This window comes from Protomyctophum parallelum (assembly GCF_964188405.1).
Source record: "Protomyctophum parallelum genome assembly, chromosome: 22".
NCBI lineage: Eukaryota > Metazoa > Chordata > Actinopteri > Myctophiformes > Myctophidae > Protomyctophum > Protomyctophum parallelum.
This window is the reverse complement of record NC_139714.1, coordinates 570,605-591,405: the sequence shown is the minus strand read 5'-3', so window position 1 is coordinate 591,405 and position 20,801 is coordinate 570,605. Positions and strand designations below refer to the sequence as shown.

The window sequence follows — 20,801 nt, the reverse complement described above, 5'->3', positions numbered from 1 at the left end:
TGGTGCCTTGGACGTCTACGGACGTCTTAAGCCATTCAGGACGGGAACACATTTTGGTGTTTTAACTCCTTCAGCGCCACCTGGTGGTCACCAGTTTAGGCTCTGAGTGCCCATTATAAAGAGAGAAAGAATTTGTAATTATATTATGCATGTAATGTGCATGTCACCTGTACACCAGATTAGAGGAATTTTCAAAATATGGATGAAAAAATATATATATATATATAACTTTTTTTAATTTTGAAAATCAAGACGTCTTGTCATCCGTGGCCTCCATTACAAAGACGGCAATAAGACGTCTTGTCGTACAACTTTAGGTTTTTCAACCAAGGTTCATGTTTTAGGTTGTTATTAGAGAAAGTAAAAAATTAGTTATATTTTTTTCTTTTGCTGCTTTATTTCGTTTTATTGATTTTAGCTATTGTTTTTACAGAGAGGCGGGGGCATTCGAACATGGAGCTAAATATGTATTTTTTCACAATGTTACAGCAATTTATTTTTTAAATATTTACTTTAGTCCTATTTATTTTGATTGATTGATATATTTATTGACAATGTTTACATGTACAGAAAAATACACATAGTTATACATTTATTTCCATTGCAGTCCCTTAGATAAAAATTAAACAACAATGAATGTGTATGAGTGAGCGTTAGCGTTTTAGGATTGTGTTGTATAATAATTATGATGTTAGTATTATGTTATTTGTGTGTGTGTGTGTGTGTGTGTGTGTGTGTGTGTGTGTGTGTGTGTGTGTGTGTGTGTGTGTGTGTGTGTGTGTGTGTGTGTGTGTGTGTGTGTGTGTGTGCGTGTGTGCGTGCATGCATTAGACCTCAGGAAATTACATCTGGCCACAAAATATCACGGGATCTACTGAATGTGAATGAGGATACTACATAGGAGCTACCATAGTGTGTATCATGTCAGTTTGACACCTCCCCCTTCACATTCAATAGATCCCGTTATATTTTGTGACCAGATGTAATTTCCTGGACTATTGTAAATATTCAAAAATAAATCACTATAACATTTTGTGAAAAAATACATATTTAGCCCCATGTTCCAATGGCCCCGCCTCCCTGTAAAAAATAGCTAAAATCGCTAAAACGAAAAAGCCGCAAATGAAAAAAAATAACACTCATTCTCTAATACTTGGTTGAAAAAAACTAAAGTTGTCCTTTAAGGATTATGTCGTACTTTAGCTATTTTTGAAAAATCTTGAAAATGTGATGCAAATATTTCAATGTATATTCTTTCAGCGTGAACGTTTTTAAGTCAAATCTTTGCTTCTGGGGGTCCCTGGAACAACATACAGTATTTTCAGATGGCGGTCGGCGGCCAATTTGATATAATTTCTGGGGTCCTTGACATGAAATAGTTTTAGAACCACTTACATAGAAACATAGGTTTTTCAGAAAACTTGTCATGATTTAGAAGACATTTTCTAGTTTCAGTCCTAAATGGGTTAAGCTTTTTGTATCTTTTTGTAGCTGTCTCACTAAAATATTGTATTGTAGTATTGGCCGGGCCTGACTCGATAGCGTCATAATGGCAGAATGTACACTGGGTTGCATGCTGAGAATAACAGATCTACAAGCTCACAACACTCTTTGACTTTAATAACGGAGTCTCCCCCGGTCATCAAATGATCGTCTCAGGAATGTGACAAAACCTAAACTAATAAAGTATTCGATCAATCAATCAATCCTGTATTTCTCTCCCAGCATCATCTTGACAACGAACGAACGCAGCAGCGCCTGAAGGACTGTATGGGCAATGGACATCAGGATGACAGACATCACCATGACAGACCATCACCATGACAGACCATCACCATGACAGACCATCATCATCATTTTTTTCAATTTGTCTTTCTACATTGGAACCAACTAATGGCCCATTGCATAGTAGTAAAATCAGAAATTAAATACACGCAACAACTTTTTTTTGCCGTCCACTATTCTTTTAATTAAATCACCATAACATTAGGCCTTTGCAATCTATAGGTGAGGCACATACTGTATGTGGAATTTGGTGTGGCCTCTTGGTTCAGTTGCCAACTTTTGGGCAACAGTACGGTAATTTAAAGTAGCCAATATAAAGTCATAGTTGGAATGACTTTACGGTCGGTGGTTCGGGACATTTTGTGTGTGTCCATGTTTTTCTTTTTTTTTCTCTCAAGTCAGACAGAGAACTTTGTTAACATTTTATCCAAGTCAACCGTATCTGTATTAGTCTGTTCTGGAGGAAATCGCCAATCTACAAGATTGATGCTTTGTGTGAGCTATTTAACGAGAGATCTTGGGCCCATTGTAAAAAAAAAAAGCCTGCACTCATTTTTAGGGCTTTCTTTTTCTTTTCTTTTCTTTATTCTTTTTACTAACTTTGAAAAACATTAAAAAAATGGTTCAAATAGCCAATCTACATCGACACGTTTGGACCATCTTAAAAAAGGTTAAAAGATTGAACTGTTAAAATTGTGATTGGGATTAAAGCTGCTATAGGCAATTATGTCAACATTTGAATGACCTTTTTTCTTATTTGTTTTGTATTCAGACAGCCAGCAGTGCGTAGAACGCTCCCCAAAAAAAGAAGGATTCAAAGTTACTTATTTTCTATCGATTACACCTTGAGTTTGTGGAGATTTTTCTTTGCTTGTTTTAGTTTTTTTGTCTCATTCCTGAGCCAATCATTTGATGACCGGGTCAATATCAGTGAATAGCAGACTAACGGCAGGCCTTTCACTGATCACAAATGTAAGTTGATGATTAATATTGTCACGATCGCTATTAACGATTTTATTGTTGTTTTTGTTTGTTTTTTCTTGCATTGAACATTGAAAGTATTTCTTTTTGGCCTTTTAGGCTTCATAATCAGAATAAATACCAGCACTCAAGTTGTGTCCTTTTAGGATTCTTGTTTTATTTTTCGTTTTCCCCCAGCAGGCAACAAACAATAGATGGACGTTTCGGCCGTGTTCTTCAACTCTAAATCTAAATGGCAACATTTATAAAGGGGACCTTTATAATGCATTGCACTAAACGGTCTGGGTGCACAACATACATTGTCATAACATTAGTAGTTTTTCCAGTTATTTTCCATTTAGGAGAATTAAAACAAGAAATAATACAAATAAAAACAAAAAATATACATACACAGAACCGTGCACCCGTTACACCATTACGTGGAATTATTCAACTGAGTGCTTGCTCTCGCTTTCTTCTTTAAGGCTTCATAATCACAAATTTCACATCAGGGCATATAAGCAAAATAACTTAAATAAAGAAATCACTGACAATAATTAAATTTTAATTTAAAAAAAAAGTACAAAATCTGCTTTAATTCTTGTAAATGTCGATCAGAGTGAAGTGACCATCCCGCCTCAGATTATAGTTAAAACTGAAGTGCTATATTTGGGTATTCAAATCGGTGTTTCATTGGCTACTATAGCAAAAACAAAATTTTCATTGGTGTAAAAAAAAATAGAAGATGTTAACAGATGGAATCATTTGCCATCATCAGTACCGGCACGTATAGCAGTGGTTAAAATGAATGTCCTGCCTCGTATTATTTTTATTAGCTCAATGGTGCCGCTGGCACCCCCAGCTAATTATTGGAAAAAGCTGGACACATTATTAAGGAAATATATTTGGAATAATAAGCGACCTAGTATTAAATGGTCAGTGCTTCAGTATGGGAAGTCTGATGGGGGATGGGCATGCCCTCATTTCAAATTGTATCGTTGGGCTTTTGTGTTGAGAAATCTCCTTGTTTGGATGGATAAGGATAAAACAGCTTCTTGAGAAAAAATAGAACAGGAATTATTAGACACTGTAGGAATGAAAGGTTTTCTTTTGATGGGTATTTCTATTAAGAAATGTAATTTGTATTATGGTCCAATGTTCTCATATTTACTTCAGGTGTTTAGAGCAGTAGAGAAATATAGGGTTTGGAACTAAGTGGTGTAAATCTTCTCCATTGTGGAACAACATAATGCTATCTGGGGCACCGAAAGGGATTGGCATCTTACCCATACTGCACATTCTGTGCCCCAGGAACCCGGGGCTCATTTGTTCATATGGTATGGGAATATCCGGGGATTTACGAGTTTTGGGGAAGAGTTACAAGGACTTTGACAGATCTATTGGGGGTGGATCCATTTGTACACCTAAACGATGATTCTATGTTACCTCTTACGGCAAAGACACGCAAGGTCTGGTTGGCTGGATTTACGGCAGCCAAATCATCAGCCAGATCATAGCCCAACGCTGGAATCCCCCACATGATGTTTCAAAAACACATTGGCTGTGAAGCTTTCTGGACATTGCTTATCTGGAACTGTCATCGGCAAGGATTAATCAGGCCCAAGAGGGCACAATTTCAATGTGGACAGACCTAATATCAGACCTGAAAGACTTACTGACCAGGTGATATTGTAATGGATGTGTTGTGGGTTGATTATTCTGTGAATAGGATGGGGGGGGAGGTTTTGTGTGTGTGTGTGTGTGTGTGTGTGTGTGTGTGTGTGTGTGTGTGTGTGTGTGTGTGTGTGTGTGTGTGTGTGTGTGTGTGTGTGTGTGTGTGTGTGTGTGTGTGTGTGTGTGTGTGTGTGTGTGTGTGTGTGCGTGCGAGTATGCGTGTGAGAGTGAATGTTTTGAGTTCAATTTTGTATACTGTAAAATGACTATGCTGTGTTCTTGTTCAGAAAACAAATAAAATTTGAATGAGGAAAAAGAAAAAAAAAGTACAAAAGCTTACAGCATGCCACAAATGCCATGTCTTAAGCTTGTAGCTGTGCTATTTCTGCCATTTTTAGAAAAAAATGTTACAGACCTTGTACAGACATTTTTCCAACATAGAAATTATTGACGATTATGCAAAGAATAAGTGATTACCTCAAATAATTGTGATTAGATGATTAGCTAATAATTTGCTACATATATATAAGCCTATCTGCCGGTCATCAAATTCTCGAATCAGAAATGCGACAAACACTAAACACAATCTCAGTGAATTCAAGGTTTCGAGGTGTGTAATTGTTATGTTTCCTTGAATTCCTTGTACTCCTACATATGATTCATTGTTTGTAACTCAACAAATCATCTAAATAAAAGTTAGTTTTGTCCACACACGGGCGACAAAAAACAGCTGAACGGATTTAGATCTTTGCCAACATGAACACAAATGCATTAGTTTAGTGTTCCTCAACCAGTGGTCGAGCCAGTGACCACCAATGGTCCCAGCTAGCATTGGTAACCAAATGTACCCTTATTAGATATTTTACTCTTGATTACTTAATGCATTATTTTTACTATTACTATTTACACGAAGTCTACACAATTAGAGAATGTAGGAGAATTGTTATTTAGATCAACGTCTGTCTGTTATCTCTACTAATGGTATACCGACATCAACACAGCATGGAATTGTGGACAAAATCTTATCCAACGACAACAAAATATTCGTTAGGTAACTCCATATTTCAAATAGTAGGCTATGGTTGCTGCCCGATGGCAGACAGGCAGGTCTATTTAGTTTGTAACTATCAAGCATTTAGCTGGGCGCCCCCTGGAATCCCTTCAAAGACCCCTGGGGGGGCCCAGGCCGTAGCGTAGCGGTCTGGGCACCGGACTGGTAATCCAGTCGCAGTGTGCCGCGGGTTCGACTCCCGGACCCGACACGGCCTTTACTGCATGTCATCCCCCCATCTCTCTCCCGTTTCCTGTCAGCCTACTTTCTGTCCCTTCAAAAATCAATAAAAGGCGTAAGCCGCAAAAAAAAATATCTATAAAAAAAAAAAGACCCCTGGGGGGACCCCAGGTCCCACTTTAAGAACCGCTTTTGCAGCTAACACAAACTGAGAATTCAATCACAAAATGTCCCAATGTTGAGGTTAACTGTGGGCAGTGGCGGGCAGAATTAACTCTGTTTACTAGGTAGTTTTTTTTTTTTTTTTACTTAGTGTTAGTCAATTTCCGGGGCAAGGCCCCTTGGCCTTTGGCGTTCAAATGTTTTGTGTCACACAAAGCAAATTGTGTGTACCACATAGTGATGATTTGATTGGCTGAGCATGGAATGTGATAAGAGCGCCCCTCACTTCACACACGTGTGATTTTTAGGATGCAAGGGACAAATACCAGGGCCAGAAGGCCGTCAAATAGCCTATGCTGTGACTGTGAATGTGACTTTCTTTATGTCCACGAAAATGCTCTAGGTTAGTTACTGTAAAACGACTGTAAAAAAGACTGTTGTTGACTCGTTCACCTTCCTTTTAATAACCTACTCAACCTGTTAGCACCACAGCAGTCACAAAACAAACCTGGGTAAAATATCATTCCATCAGTCATTTGTTATTTACACACACACACACCCCCCCCCCCCCCCCCCCGTGGTTGCCCTTGATTAGTTAATCAAGAGCAAAATGCCTCGTTCAAGACCTGTAGGCCTACTGTGCTGCTGAGGCGGATTCTACACAAAATGTCTTCTAAATCATGACAGTTTTCTGAAAAACCTATGTTTTTGTGTCAGTGGTTCTCAAACTATTTCATTTATTTGCACCACATTTCCACAATAAAAAATAAAAAAGCAGATCTACAAGCTTGTATCGCGGCACTCGGTGCCGCGCTATGAGCTTGTAGATCTGCTATTTTTCAATAGCTAAAGTATATAATCTTTAAAACACCTTCATCAGACATTTAACCTGCACTGAAATATATACTAAACCTGACCGTGGTCTCTGTACCTGATCTGCTCTTTTTCTCCCTCTACACCAAACCTCTTTGCTGAAAATAGCCGATCTACAAGCTCGCAACGCCTCGCAGCGTCAGGCGTTGTGAGCTTGTAGATCGGCTGCTAAGTCCGGTTAATGTTCCTCTAAGTAATAGGGATTTATTCTAGGGTTGAAGTGTTTAAAAACAAAATTCATATACGCCCCCCGTCTTATTTGACGGACAGACAGCGTACGTGTTTCGGCCTACAGGAAATGAGGTATTATATGTATGTGATACAATCAAGTACAATTGAATATCGGTGTCAACTGTTATCACCTTGAAATATATCAAATTAAGACTCTATTTATGGTACCAAGACAGGATAAATGTCATGTGAAATCGAATAAGGAATAGTAAATAATAAAATGTAGACACATCACAAGGAGCTATCACATTGTATGGGGCCGGCCCCTAAACGGGCCTTAAAGTGCCTGGAAGTTAGTAGACCTAACAGACATTAATCAATTCATAATTTAAACCTATACATGTTTGACCCATCATTCTAGAAATGTATAAAGACAAATATATTCATTATAAATATGGGAAGGACCTTTGGGGACACTCCAGGACACTAAACGTGCAGCTATATGTGTGTGTATTATTAAGCCATTAAAACCTGGAAAGCATCTGTGTAATTTTTTTGTTTCAGCTACTGTAAAGCAATGGTTCACAAACACTGGGTCGGGACCCATTTGTGGGTCACAGACAACAAAAAATATTCAAAATATATTCCCCAAAAAGCCAAATAAAATTCATGAATTAAAAACAAATGCAATGATTTTTTGGAAGTATTTTCATGAAGATATCAAAGAGAAATCTAAAAAAATTGAATCTAAATAAAAACGTTGTGAGCTTGTAGATTTCACTAGTAATTTTTTCACTAGTTTGGGTCCAGAACGAATATCAAATTTCTGTTTTGGGTCACGGGCTAAAAGGTTTGGGAATCACTTTTGCTATGTTCAAAAGTAGTACCGCTACCGGTATATACAATCAGCTCATGTTGCGCTATGAGCTTATAGATAGGCTATGCTTTTTTTTTTATCTGACTAAAAACGTGCGCAAATGTTTTGGATATACGACGTATTTTGTTAATTTTTATTCAAATCTTTGCTTCTGAGTGTCCCTGGAACTAAACATTTTGAGGTGGGGGTCGTTGGCATATAATTCTGTGTGGTCCTTGACATCTACCGGCAGGTCAGTGATTCTTTGTCTGTTGACTGTTGTTGACTCGTTCTCCTTCCTTTTAATAACCTACTCAACCTCAGCACCACAGCAGTCACAAACCTGGGTAAAATATCATTCCATCAGTCATTTGTTACACACACACACACACACACACACACACACACACACACACACACACACACACGCACACACACACACACACACACACACACACACACACACACACACACACACACACACACACACACACAGATTTTGTTTCTGCCAATAGGAGGAGTTCTTGTCTCTCTCTGTGGAAAGACTGACAGCAATCCTTTCCAGTGACCATCTCAATGGTCATTGGTCAGGAGGACATGGTGTTTGAGGCTGCCATGAAGTTACCTACACACGGAAAGCAGAGCGCAGTCATTCTTTAAGGTAGCTGCATTCTACATTATAACAACCGACAAAAGTTCAGTTCGGCTGGGTCCCCCGAACCAAAGAAACGGTGGACAGACAAAGGTCATTTCATACTGCTCGCACTCACGGCTTGCACTGTTGGTGGTGAGTGGAGACTTGCTTAAGCAGTTTGTAGGCTGCACTACAGCCAGCACAGCACTGCTGAAAGTGGAATAGATAGCTGAATTAACACAATAGATTTTGCAACACGCTGTGGGACATTTGTGACAGGTAATGAGATAATGCTCTTTCAATATATGAATACTACTTAACCCCCCAAAAGTTCAGTAGTCCTGAGCGTATGAGCAGCACTCTTGAAGTTGTTTCTATCAACTTGACCAAAGACATTTGAACAGATACCCATGTACCTGTCTAAATACTTCCTTAATGTAAACGAAGTCCACAACACCAGAGGGAGTGCAACAAACCATGTACAACCCAGATTCGGCACAAACAAGGGACTAAATTATTTTCGCTCCTATGCCACCAAAATGTGGAACGCCCTACCAACAGTCATTAAGACATGTGAATCCCTTGACTCCTTCAAAACCGCTCTCAAAGGGCACCTACGGATGGCTGCAATTCGAAACTGGCCTCTGTAGAATCTGAATCCCCCCCACCCACCCCCCCCTTTTTCCCCTCACTGTATATGTATCCTTTCCTTTTTTGCTTCCTATATGATGAATTCCTGTTCTGTTCTTTAACTATATAGAAGTGTCTATTTGTATGTCTCTAAATGTTTTGATGAATTGAACAATGTGGACCCTGTTGTAAACAAGTGTAATGCTTAATTGGGTCGTCCACTCACAGTTAACAGTCTTTGTGTTGAGTTTGTGCTTAAAATGTACTGTAATTCTACAAACTGTTAATAAATATTTCAATCAATCAATCAATACAGTACAGCAGTATCCTACCTGGACCAGGGGCACCGGTGGGGGGTCAGAAGGGTCCTAATATCCCCTCACTATTGGGGGATGACTGGTCTAGTTATTTATTTATTTTTTCCCGACCGACGCTGGTCTAGCACTGTCCGTTCCTGCTTTTCTTGGCTGCATGCTTGCCTCGCTCTCACTGCAATGACTATTCTGCAGTTGCTCTCTCAACTTGATCAAGGTGTCAGACAAGCTACAGTAATACACAAGACATTGTAGTTCTTTGTATGCTGGCTGCATGTGTGAAAGCAGCAGATTTTACAACTTACAAGTTATGTTGAGTCTGCTTCTTTTCACCTGTCCGGGGTGAGTTTCCCATAGGGAGGTGTTCATTCTACGGGTGTGATTTTCTTCTTTTTTCTGTGAGGGGCTTACAAATGGCCGGCCTCTCCAAAAGGAGGGCCAAGCAGTTAGCAAGGTACTTCTCAGTTGTGCACATGTTTCTAGATTCATAGAAAATCTTGATCATAACTTGAACTGATCAAGTATAAGTGAACTGTCAAATTTGATAGAGCTTAAATACCTCTAAATGTGAGTGGGACTTATTTTCAGTAGCATGAGTCCTCGATCACAAGGTAATGGGTTCAAATCCCACTTTACAGTAGGTGTGCCTTGATACATTTTTTCTTTATTCCCCCTCCAAAGCATTTTGCAACATGCATTGCATTTGGCTACTATTAGATAAGGTTTAGGCTTAGTTTTTTATAAGCCTAACCATATAAACCCCAGCATCGATACTCTGGGGGGACATTGGCCATACAGGTACAAGATCACAATACGTTGTGTTGCAAGGTGTTGTCAGCTTGTATATCAACTACATTTGACACAGATATTTGGTGTAGACACTAGACAGAAAAAAGTAGCCACAAGTACAGAGACAACTCATGTACGTATATTATGTAAGTCTATAGAGTTTCATTGGTTAAGTTTGGGTTTATAGGAATTGTTTCATCAACATGTGACATCGTGGGGGAAACTCTTCATTCAAATGGTAATGTTTTAGGGCTACTGACAGCTGCAAAAAGTCACGTCTTGACAATAGTTAATTACTAATAAGTAATAAACTATATTTATTTAGGCTATCATGAATCCAGATAATAAAATAAAGTCACAATATCTCATGAACACATCATACAGTACCATTCTATTTTAAATGTTGATGGAGAATGGAATGAATGAATTCTTGTAGCCAACCTGTTCTTAAAGATTCTGGTGTTACTGTAACAGGTTTTCCACTCTGTGACATTACCCCTAGCCTTTGTCTTCCTAGAAGAGCCCACAAGGCAGCGGCTCACTGGATGGTCCAATGGCAGGGGGCCACTGCATCACATCAGACCTCAGGGGACCACTGCAGCTCCCAGATCTCTTGCCGGTTAGCATGGGGTTCACAAGACAAATGAAGGCCCGGCAGGAGTCTTGGTGACGGAGAGGCTGTGTACTGGCAGGAGAAGGCTTACACCCAGGTCCAAACTCCATGGAGCAGCAGCTAGACTAGAGGGTTGCAAGCAGTAAGCATGCACCACAACACCCTGCGGGCATATACACAGAATGGTTGCACATCGTTTGTTGAACTCCATCTGGTGTTTAAAAAAAGAACGCACACGGATAGTCGCTCACTGTGTAAAAAGACCAGACAATCCCAGAAGTATGGTGGCCGCTACCACGTGACACATATGCTGACGCCCCCTCAAGGAGATTTTGGTACGCTAGTCTATAGGGCCCACAGTGATGGTAGAAAAATTGACCAAACCGCTCCACAACATTACAGTGCTGGAAGGCAAGAGCATCATTCTGAGGTAATGGCTCTTCCTAAACCTGACCTGTATACAGTACCAACTAATTACATGAAAACGTGTTTGTGTCATCTGAAACAAGGTTGTTTCTTATAATAAAGACACTTATTTTTGTGTAAATTACATATTCACAACCATGATTGTTCGGCTGTTTCTTCCCATCTGGTACTGGCAACACAGGTGAGAATAATCAGACATTGACTGAGGATAATGAAAACAGATATCTAAAGTTGAATTCATTGAAGTGTATGAGGGTGTTTCTTGATGAAAAGGTGACCTTTATAGAGTGCAGATCATTTATTTTTGACAAGCCACCATCATGCAATAGAGTAGGCTAAACTAACTGATAACTGTTTTGTTTATGCCATTCTGGTCTGTTGGAAGTTGATTTATCTGTTGTTGTTTTTTTTACTGTATTGAGTCAATCACATGTAGGCCTACACGTCTCAAACTCTTCTCCCTTCTGGCTCCAAAACTATGGAATGCACTTCCCATCACAATCAGAACTGCAGCCTCACTCCCAATCTTCCGCCATAGTCTGAAAACCCACCTCTTCAGACTCCACCATTGCCCTAGCCTAGCCCCTTAGATAGCACTTTATGTAGACTTAGATAGTATTTTAAACAGACTTATAACTTGTTACGTAGACAGCACTAGAATTGCATTTTATGTAGTCATAGCACTTTATAGTACAAAGTATAATATAGAATATAGTATCGTATAGTTTACATATACTCCACTGTTACGTTCTTAGTTTATACATGATTCATGATAACTACTTTTTATATATGTGATGTATGCCATGCTTTTGTTTTTGCTTAATGTAAATCACTCTGGATTAAAAGCCTAAATTGTAAATTGTATGTACAATTCCTTGTAAAATGAATACATTTTCTTTTCACATTTTCTTTTCACTTTGTTTCATGTCACTGTTCACACTGAAAATTGTCTTGCGACCCAGCAGTCAAGTATGCAGAACACACACACATTTGACATAACACAAAGAACAAACCAATACATGAAGTCAAGGCTACTACAACTCACTGATTAAGCCTAGTCTGACTTTATTCTATGCTGGTAGACCATATCTCCTTCCTGAAGGTAGCAACTATATAGTCTCCATACAACACATGGTTAGTGTTATAGTGATATTCCTTGCTAACCTTAGGATGCTGTTGTCATACATGGATGTATAAAGTTTCTGAAGTATGTTTAGCACCGAAGGATCTTAGACGGCGAAGGAAGTAGATTCTTTGCTTTGTTTTCTTACACACTGAATCCATCTGATCTTTCCATGACAACAGATGGTCTATTACTACTCCTAGGTATTTGTACGAACATTTTGAGAGGGAGATGTTTGTAATGATTTGCTATAATGGTAAGCCTGTTTAGTTGCTTTGTTCATTTATATTTGGGTTTGGTTGCCATGTGTATGTTTATATAATTAAAATGTTTGCATTTGTCAAGTCACGAATGTGTACTGTTCCTGGTTGTGAGTCGCTGTTGTCTCTCCAGTAAAGTGTATAAATTTGAGAAGAAATGTGAGTATACTGTTTGTGTATGTGTAAAGTTGATACATTTTAGCTTGTGATTCTGTGTAACGTCCCCATATGTTTATGTGGTGACATTCAGTGTACAGATGCAGTTGATGAGAAGGTGTGGCCATTGTGAACTGAGTCACATGCATGCAACCAGAGAGCCACCTGGTAATGTAGGCTTAGTTTGTTTTAGTTATGCATTTTACCATTGCACTTTGTATTTTGATAACTTTGTTTTCAATGGATTAAACAATGTTTTGTGTCTATATGTTTATGTGGAGTTTAACCGCTGTTCCTTTTTCTTTGTAGTTTTTTAAATAGATGTACCGGTTACAATTGAGCTGGCCGGCTACTGTGAGTGAGCAGGTTTATGCTCCTAGACCAGGGGTAGGCAACCTGCGGCTCTTATAGGTCTCCCAGTTGCTACCAAAGAAGTATGAAAAGGAATAAGAGGTTTTCTTTTTACATTTAATCATAATTTATTATTGAATTTGTAGTAGGTATAAAGTTATTCTTTAATTTTGATATTGCAAAACAATGTTGCCTATACACCATGCAGATAAAAATAAGAATCAAATTTAATGAAGGAAAATAGAATGTATTCATGATAAGTCATCTTTGTTTGTTTTCACCACCAATGCTGCTGGCTTACTGGTACAGTATACTTGACTTGAAATTAGCAAACAATAAAATGTAATATTGAAAGACCAGAAAAAACACGAATAATTAAAGTTTGCTTTATTAAAGCAAACATATTTTGCGGCTCCAGATAGAATTGAAATACGTTTTTGGGCCAAAAATAGCTCTTCTGATAATAAAGGTTGCCTACCCCTGTCCTAGATCATAGACATATAGTGATAGGTAGAATGCAGAGCTGGTCAGCTGGCTTGAACATTTTCTTTATGTTTGTCAAACCATCTCCCCAGTAGAGTTCAGTCAGGTAACCAGCTGTGCCTACACTCCTCTTCGTGTTGAGCTGCCATAGAGGTGAGGGGCTTGTTGGTACACTGGTTGACCTTATTGGTTTGTAGTGGTTATTACGTTGCTCTTGGATGCCATTTGGAGGGTGCTGTGTTAAAATGTGTGAGTTCACCCATCTATTCCCCTCTCTAAAGGCCTATTCATAGTCTGGATTTTCGGTGGTAAGGTGACCACCGCTCCGGTGGTGAGCTGACCACCGGAGCTGAAATAACGTTGAGCGGTGGTGAGTAAAAACAGAGAGAAGGGCTGGAGCGGTGGCGGTGGTTTGCTCTTCACCACGGCTCGTGACGTCATGTTGTAGTTCGGTGGTCACCCCACCACCGTAAATCCAGACTATGTATGAGCCTTAAGCCTGCAGCCCATGGAAGTGGAGCACAAGCCAGCTGCTCTGTCTGTAGCAACAATCAAGGGATGTTTTTTATTATTGTTAATGGTTTGTCATTACTGCTCATCCACAGATTTGAATTAATTTGTAATAAAAGTTTTATGAAATTCCTTATTTGTACCAAATAATAAAGATTTATATTGTTCTTTTTTACCTGTCCTGCCTGTTAATGATGATAGTGGGATTACACCAGGTTTACTGATGTCTCGCATGCTTGATTGTACATCACACATAGCTGCTCCTGCATTTCCGGCTTCAACTTCCACTCATCGACCAGCTGACTGTAGAATGTTTGTAAGGACAATTGCTAAGTTTGGTCTTTCAAAATCTTGCATTCTATTCACTATAGGCTAACATACCAAAATATATATACATTTATATCATATCCTCTTAACTAGAAAGCCTTTTGAAATTTGGGGTTCTTCTGGAGCTTTTTGAGTGGTGGCACTTTGCCCTTGAAGGAAGTATAGACTGCAGTTCTCACCACTGAATATAGTACCCAAGCAGGGTGCTACAGTATGGCTGCCCAAGAGAGGTTGCCAGCTCTGAGACATTTACCAGCTGGCAGTGCCTGCCTGTGCCAGTGTCATGGTAGATGGCAAGGTTGATGTTGTCAGCTTGATGCAGGAGAATACAGAATATGTCTATCTGGGTGGGGTCCTTACTACTGCTGACTTGAAGCCCAGCTTGAAAGCATGATGCAGGTATATCACAACCCGTCTCCTCCAGATCTGACCGGAGGGCATTGTGTTTCAGTCAACCTGAAATGGCACAAAACACCCCAATTAAAACGTATATTCTTGGCAGATGAACACAAGAACAAAAGTTATCTAGACCTATCTAGATCAATCAACTTACTTCTCCATCTAATGACACAAGTTGATGAGCTTTTTCCCTCCACGATGAGAGCAGCTGTTTCACATTTTGCCAGCCGGGATACTGCCTCCTTACTCCCCCAGACCTTGAGCATCATCTGGCAGAGCTGTCGCTTGTTATCCTCATTGCCCAGAAATAACTTACAAGTCCTGGGGGTTCCTGGTTGCTGTACCTTGCACTATGAATGTATCAGAACATCCACGCCTCAGCCTCTCCTGCACCTTGATGGAAGGTAGTAATTGTAGTAGTAGTGGTAGGAGTCAATGGAGAAGATGAAACCAAATTTTGGTTGGCAAATGCGGAAGTGCAACCGAGCGCTCAATGTTAAAGCCCAGCTGCACAGGGTTTCCTCCGTATATACGGCTTTCTCGTCTCGAATCAATGGGTCCGCCTGCAGTCCTTCTTCTTACCACTAGGGCCCAGTGCTTCAACGTTGGAGCGCCTCACTGGCCCCTTGGGTGCCACCGTGCCCCAGAAGCCAGTTTGTCTCAACCCCATTTTGAAGCCGGTCTCGGATATGCCTCCTTGGAAACCTTGCCAGCCTCGGTACGGAGAAAATCAATCTCAACCTGTATGTTGTTTCGTTTTTGAGGTAGATGTAAGAAAGGGTTCAAATGAACCTCTTGTGACATTATTTGACTTGGGCAACAAGAAGACATCTTAACTAGACACCCTAAGGGCCCTAAAACAAGATGTCACTCGAGATGAGATGAGAAAACAAGATGTCACTCAGCTTAACAGGAGCCCTCGTACAAGGTTTCTTTGACTATGCATGCACCTCCTGGTACCACAGCACCTCAAAGGCCCTTAAAACCCAGACATCCCAGACATCCAAAAACAAACTGGTCAGGCTCCTACTTGGCCTCACCCCTGCCCACTTTGACAGGCTGGAATGGCTTAGGGTCGACGACAGAGTACAGCATCTTGCAATGGGTCTGGTCCACACCACCAAGATACCCATGTACCTGTCGAGATACTTCCTTAATGTTAACGAAGTCCAAACCCACAACACCAGAGCGAGTGCAACGAACCATGTACAACCCAGATTCGGCACAAACAAGGGACTAAATTATTTTCGCTCCTACAGTATGCCACCAAAATGTGGAACGCTCTACCAACAGTCATTAAGACATGCAAATCCCTTGACTCCTTCAAAACCGCTCTTAAAAGGGCACCTACGGACGGCTGCAATTCGAAACTGGCCCCCGTAAAATCTGAATCCCCCCACCGGCCACCCTTTGTTCCCCTCACTGTATATGTTTCTTTTCCCTTTTTACCTCCTTTTATGTTTAATTCCTGTTCTGTTCTTTGACTACCGGTATATATAAGTGTCTATTTGTACATTGATGATTTGAACAAGGTGGACCCTCTTGTAAACAAGTGTAATGCTTAATTGGGTCGTCCACTCACAGTTAACAGTCTTTGTATTGAGTTTGTGGTTGAAATGTACTGTAATTCTGCAAACTGTAAATAAATATTTAAATCAATAAATCAAAGTCATGTTATATTTCTACTCTAAAACTGCATATGGCTAGAATGGAAAAGGCTGTGAACTGCTGAACCACATGCTGTCAGTGCCATCTGCTGGCATATGGTACAAACAAAAATGCAGTTTTATTGCTGTGGAGTGTGGAGTCTGTGGCCCAGTCATTTGAACCCAAGCATCCCTGTTAATTTGTGGAAAATACAGATGTTAATTTAGTCAACATTTGAGGTTGTGTGGTGCATTACTGATTTGATATGTAAATATCTCTAGGTCTGTGGTGTGAAAAAGCATGTAGGTCATGTACACACAAGTAACAAAATCCATGCATTGGAGGGCCCTCAAAAATACAATGAACAGGTCACGTCTCTCTCACCCAAAAATAAGGTAATCTCAGATAACTTCAATGTAGACTGTTCATTGACGTAAGTAAGTAAAAGTATCAATTGCAATGTAGAAAACTGTTGCAAGTAAAGGTCAGAAATTCAAAATGTAGGCTACTTGAGTAAAAGTACAAATGTATTGGTATAAAAATGTAGTTAAAGTACCAAAAGTAGAAAGTACTCTCTCATCATCTAGAATTTCACATGTTTTCAAGTGTACAAAAATCTTTCGAAAATAGGAGATCCACCATCTGTCATGTGTGACATTGCAACACATTGTGAGCTTGTATATAACAAAATACATACATAAATGGATGCACCTGGGACGTATCCTCAGTGATGTATCCCAAGGTCATCAGGGTTTCGGGTCTCGCAACATCATACCCCTCACTCAGGTGACCCAGCCGGGAGTGATCAAGTCCCGATTTACGTCCCAGTAGCTACCCTCGATAAGTCCCATTAGGGAAAAACCAGGGCCACACAATCCATTCCTCCTGAACTACTCTGCCGGGACTGGGAGGTACCATTCTGGCACATGGAAGGACTAGGCTCTGTGGGTTGACACCTGTCCGGGCCCCTCCTACGTCTCACCAGGTCCACTCCTGCTCTCACCAGGTCAGGCCCTGTGCGTTGCACCAGACTCCCAGCACCAGGCACTTTATTCAGGAATGGTGGATTCTCAAGCCGCAACGGTTCCGCAGGCTCCACCTTGCCCTTGATGGTGCCGCCAATAGTCTATTTTAAGTACAGTACTTGTGTAAATGTATTTTGTCACTGTAGAGAAAGTTATGAAAATGGCAGATCTAACAAGCTAACAAAGTCTTGTTTTGAGCTTGTATACTATTTTATTTATTATATACGATTTAAATTACGCTGACATGTGTTCCTCGTATACTTTTTAATAACTATAAAAACAGGAACCTCTTTTACATTTCCACTCCATGGCGACAATATATAAGGGGTAAATATATATTATTGACAATTTCATCAACAAATAAAAACTAGACTAAAATGTTAGGGAGGGACGAAATAAAGAGATCCAGCAGAACTAAAAGACAATTGATTTTATGTTTTATTGCACTCGGGTGTTGCACTCTGAAAATAGCAGATCTAATAGCTCACAACACATTGCGCTGTGTATCTAGTATGCATACTATGTAGTAGGCCTATGCATATTGCATACTAGATGTATGCACCTAGACTAGTATCTATGAATACTATGTATCAACCATATAGGCAGGTGTGGACTGGCCACAGGACGTACCGGTCATATTACCGGTGGGCCGGGACCGTAGGGGGCCGCTCAAGTTATATGATTAAAACAAAAGTGACAAATAAACCCTCTTCTATCTTGAATCGTTTTGCCAGCATTCTTGTGAGAGCAACAAAGGGTTGTGTAGTTGTCTGTTGGTTTGTATCATTTATGTTGTTCTGTAAAAGTGGTGGTATTAGGGCTTGTTTGGTTGTGTGCTTCACGGAGCGGAGTTTCTGCTATCTGCGCACGGGTTGTGGTGGACCGTCTGGGCCAAATTTGTGCGAAAATGACCGGGCCGAATTTTTGTCCCAGTCCAGCCCTGCATATAGGGTGATTTTCAGTTTATTGGAAACATGAACTGAACTTGAGGATGTACAGATCACAGAAATGCTGTAAACATGTTAGGATATTCTGCTGTGGGGCAGCAGAGGGTTTGGCATACTGGTATACATATATCATAAACACAGATAAACCAGATATGAATTGTGAGAACCATTTAATATTTAACAAGGCTATTTTCATACCAAGAAAACACATCAATGTATTTTTAGCCTGTAGATAAAGTGATGGTGATCGTTGCTGTGTGGCAACCATCCATATTTCAACTTTTTTGACATTTAATATTTTAACTTTTGTCATAAATATACGGTATCATGGTACATGGTGTTGTGACACAAAAGTAGAAGAAATAGGGAATCTACAAGCTCTACTAAACCGGTCACAGTTAAAATATAATTTTGGGAGGTCCCCAGTTCAAATATGATTTATTTATTTTTTAATAAATAAATAGAGTTGGGGGGTCGGTTACCATTTCAAATGATTATTTTGAGGAGTCCGCAGCCTGAAAACAACAGAAACATTGAAACATTGATGTTAACATATATAATCAAAAATATAATCAAACCCATCACCATCTGAAAGGCACTTTGCTGAATAATTAAGAAAAAATATATACGTGACAGTTCTTTCTGAATACACGTATATATATATAATATGACAAATAAACCAACAAAAATAACAATCACTTGAAATAAAACTATAATATCAATAAAACAGTGCAATAATATTCCTTTATGCTGCAGTGACACAGTTACAGTAGAGAAATGGCTTATAGCGCCACCATGGGGCCGATTCGAAAATTGTGGCTGAATTGTGGGTTCAAATAAAATGTTGTGGATGGGGATCAGCTTATTTTTCTCACACAGGGTTATTAGTAAAGAGAACAATTCATCATTTCACCCATACATTAGTCAGTAGGCCCACCAGGTTTATATAGGTGTCAGTAGTGCTCAACCTGAACGTCACGGTGCAACCCTTACCAAAAAATAAAAATATTGTTTTGCATAGTTTCGACAACGAGCAAACACCGGTTTCTACATAGAAAGGAACGTTGGTCCTGAACTTGGAAAGTTGTTGTTCATGTTTTTTTGTTTTATTTTATTGTCGATGCGTTATTGCTTTTCATTGTGGGTAATGTCACAGGTGGAAACGTTATAGCTAATTAGAAGCAGGGGCGTGACTGTAGTCAGAGTACACTGCTCTGGGATTGGCTACCTACATTGGTCGTCATGGCGACTGCGAGCTCGAGCAGTGGGAGTTTTTTGGGCGTGCATTTTGAGCAGAGCAGCAATTATGACGAGAACTAGTTTTTATGCCTGTGTTGCATCACTACTAGTCCTAGAGCTGAGCAAGTGGCTATGAGTAAATTATGTGGTAAGTCTTTTGGCCAAGTTTAATCAATTTAAACTCTTATTTGAGCTGAGGTGTGACATTCATATAGGCCAGTTCTATATAGCCTAGCCTTTGCTTTAGCCTAACTAATGTTTCATTAATATTTGGAGTCAGAGTTAACAACAGCTAGCTATAGCTACCCCCCCCTAGTATAGTAAAAAAAAAAGTTCTATCCAATGTACTATAGGCCTATGTATGAAATGTATTGTTTGTGTCTGACTATATGGTAATGGTTATACTATCGAGGCTCAAGCCACAGTTTGACAAGAAGTATTCCATTATTCGTTTGACAAGAAGTATGTCATGCATGCATTTTAATTGCCTTCTTATAGAAAACCATATTGCTTCGATACTAATATGTATGCACAAATAACAATGCATGCCTTGGGGAAAATCATATAGGCCTACAGTGTATATATACGTATGTATACGTTGCATGCTTCCAACTTTCATCTTACTTTGTAATATAGTTTCTGACACAAAGACCAGACATTTAACCCCAGACTCGTTCAAGTTTTTTGACACCCTAAACACATATATTAAATCGGAACTTCTCTCTCTGCTGTCATACTTTATAATACAGTATTATAAAGTATAATAGCAGAGAGAGAAGTTGTGTTCATATCTGGTCCAATATTAATATAGCTGCTTGCCTTTTGTAATGTGATTAGATATTAATTCATTCCACAGATGGAACAGCTAGTGTACATTAACATGGTGTATTGCCGACCTGATCCACACGGTGGCAGTATAGACTGCATGTCCTGGGGGTCCCTAGCCCAACCGTTCTCATGCATTCTCTATGGTAGTGAAAATTCACTACGGGCGCAGTACCCTTTCCGGCCGTGGGCGCGGACGGGCCGTGGCGCTGTCCTAATCTCACTGCCAATGTAATATATGTCTGGCCACAGAGTGGGTGTGGATGGGCCGTGGCGCCCCTGCTGAAAAATCCAGCATAGACCAGCATAAACTGGACCAGCAACTTTCTTGCTGGTCTTAGCTGGTGACCACCTTTTGCTGGTCTTAGCTGGTGACCAGCTTTAGAGTGTG

At 39.8% G+C, this 20,801-nt stretch overlaps 1 long non-coding RNA gene across 1 annotated transcript in view; it reads left to right on the top strand.

Annotated features, from left to right (window-relative positions):
• Positions 1-20,801, top strand: part of LOC310853603 — a 762,466-nt gene that overhangs the window by 722,513 nt on the left and 19,152 nt on the right. The window contains exon 2 of the long non-coding RNA XR_014568817.1: positions 18,765-18,852. This is a non-coding gene — a long non-coding RNA (uncharacterized lncRNA). The remainder of the gene's footprint in view (positions 1-18,764; positions 18,853-20,801) is intronic.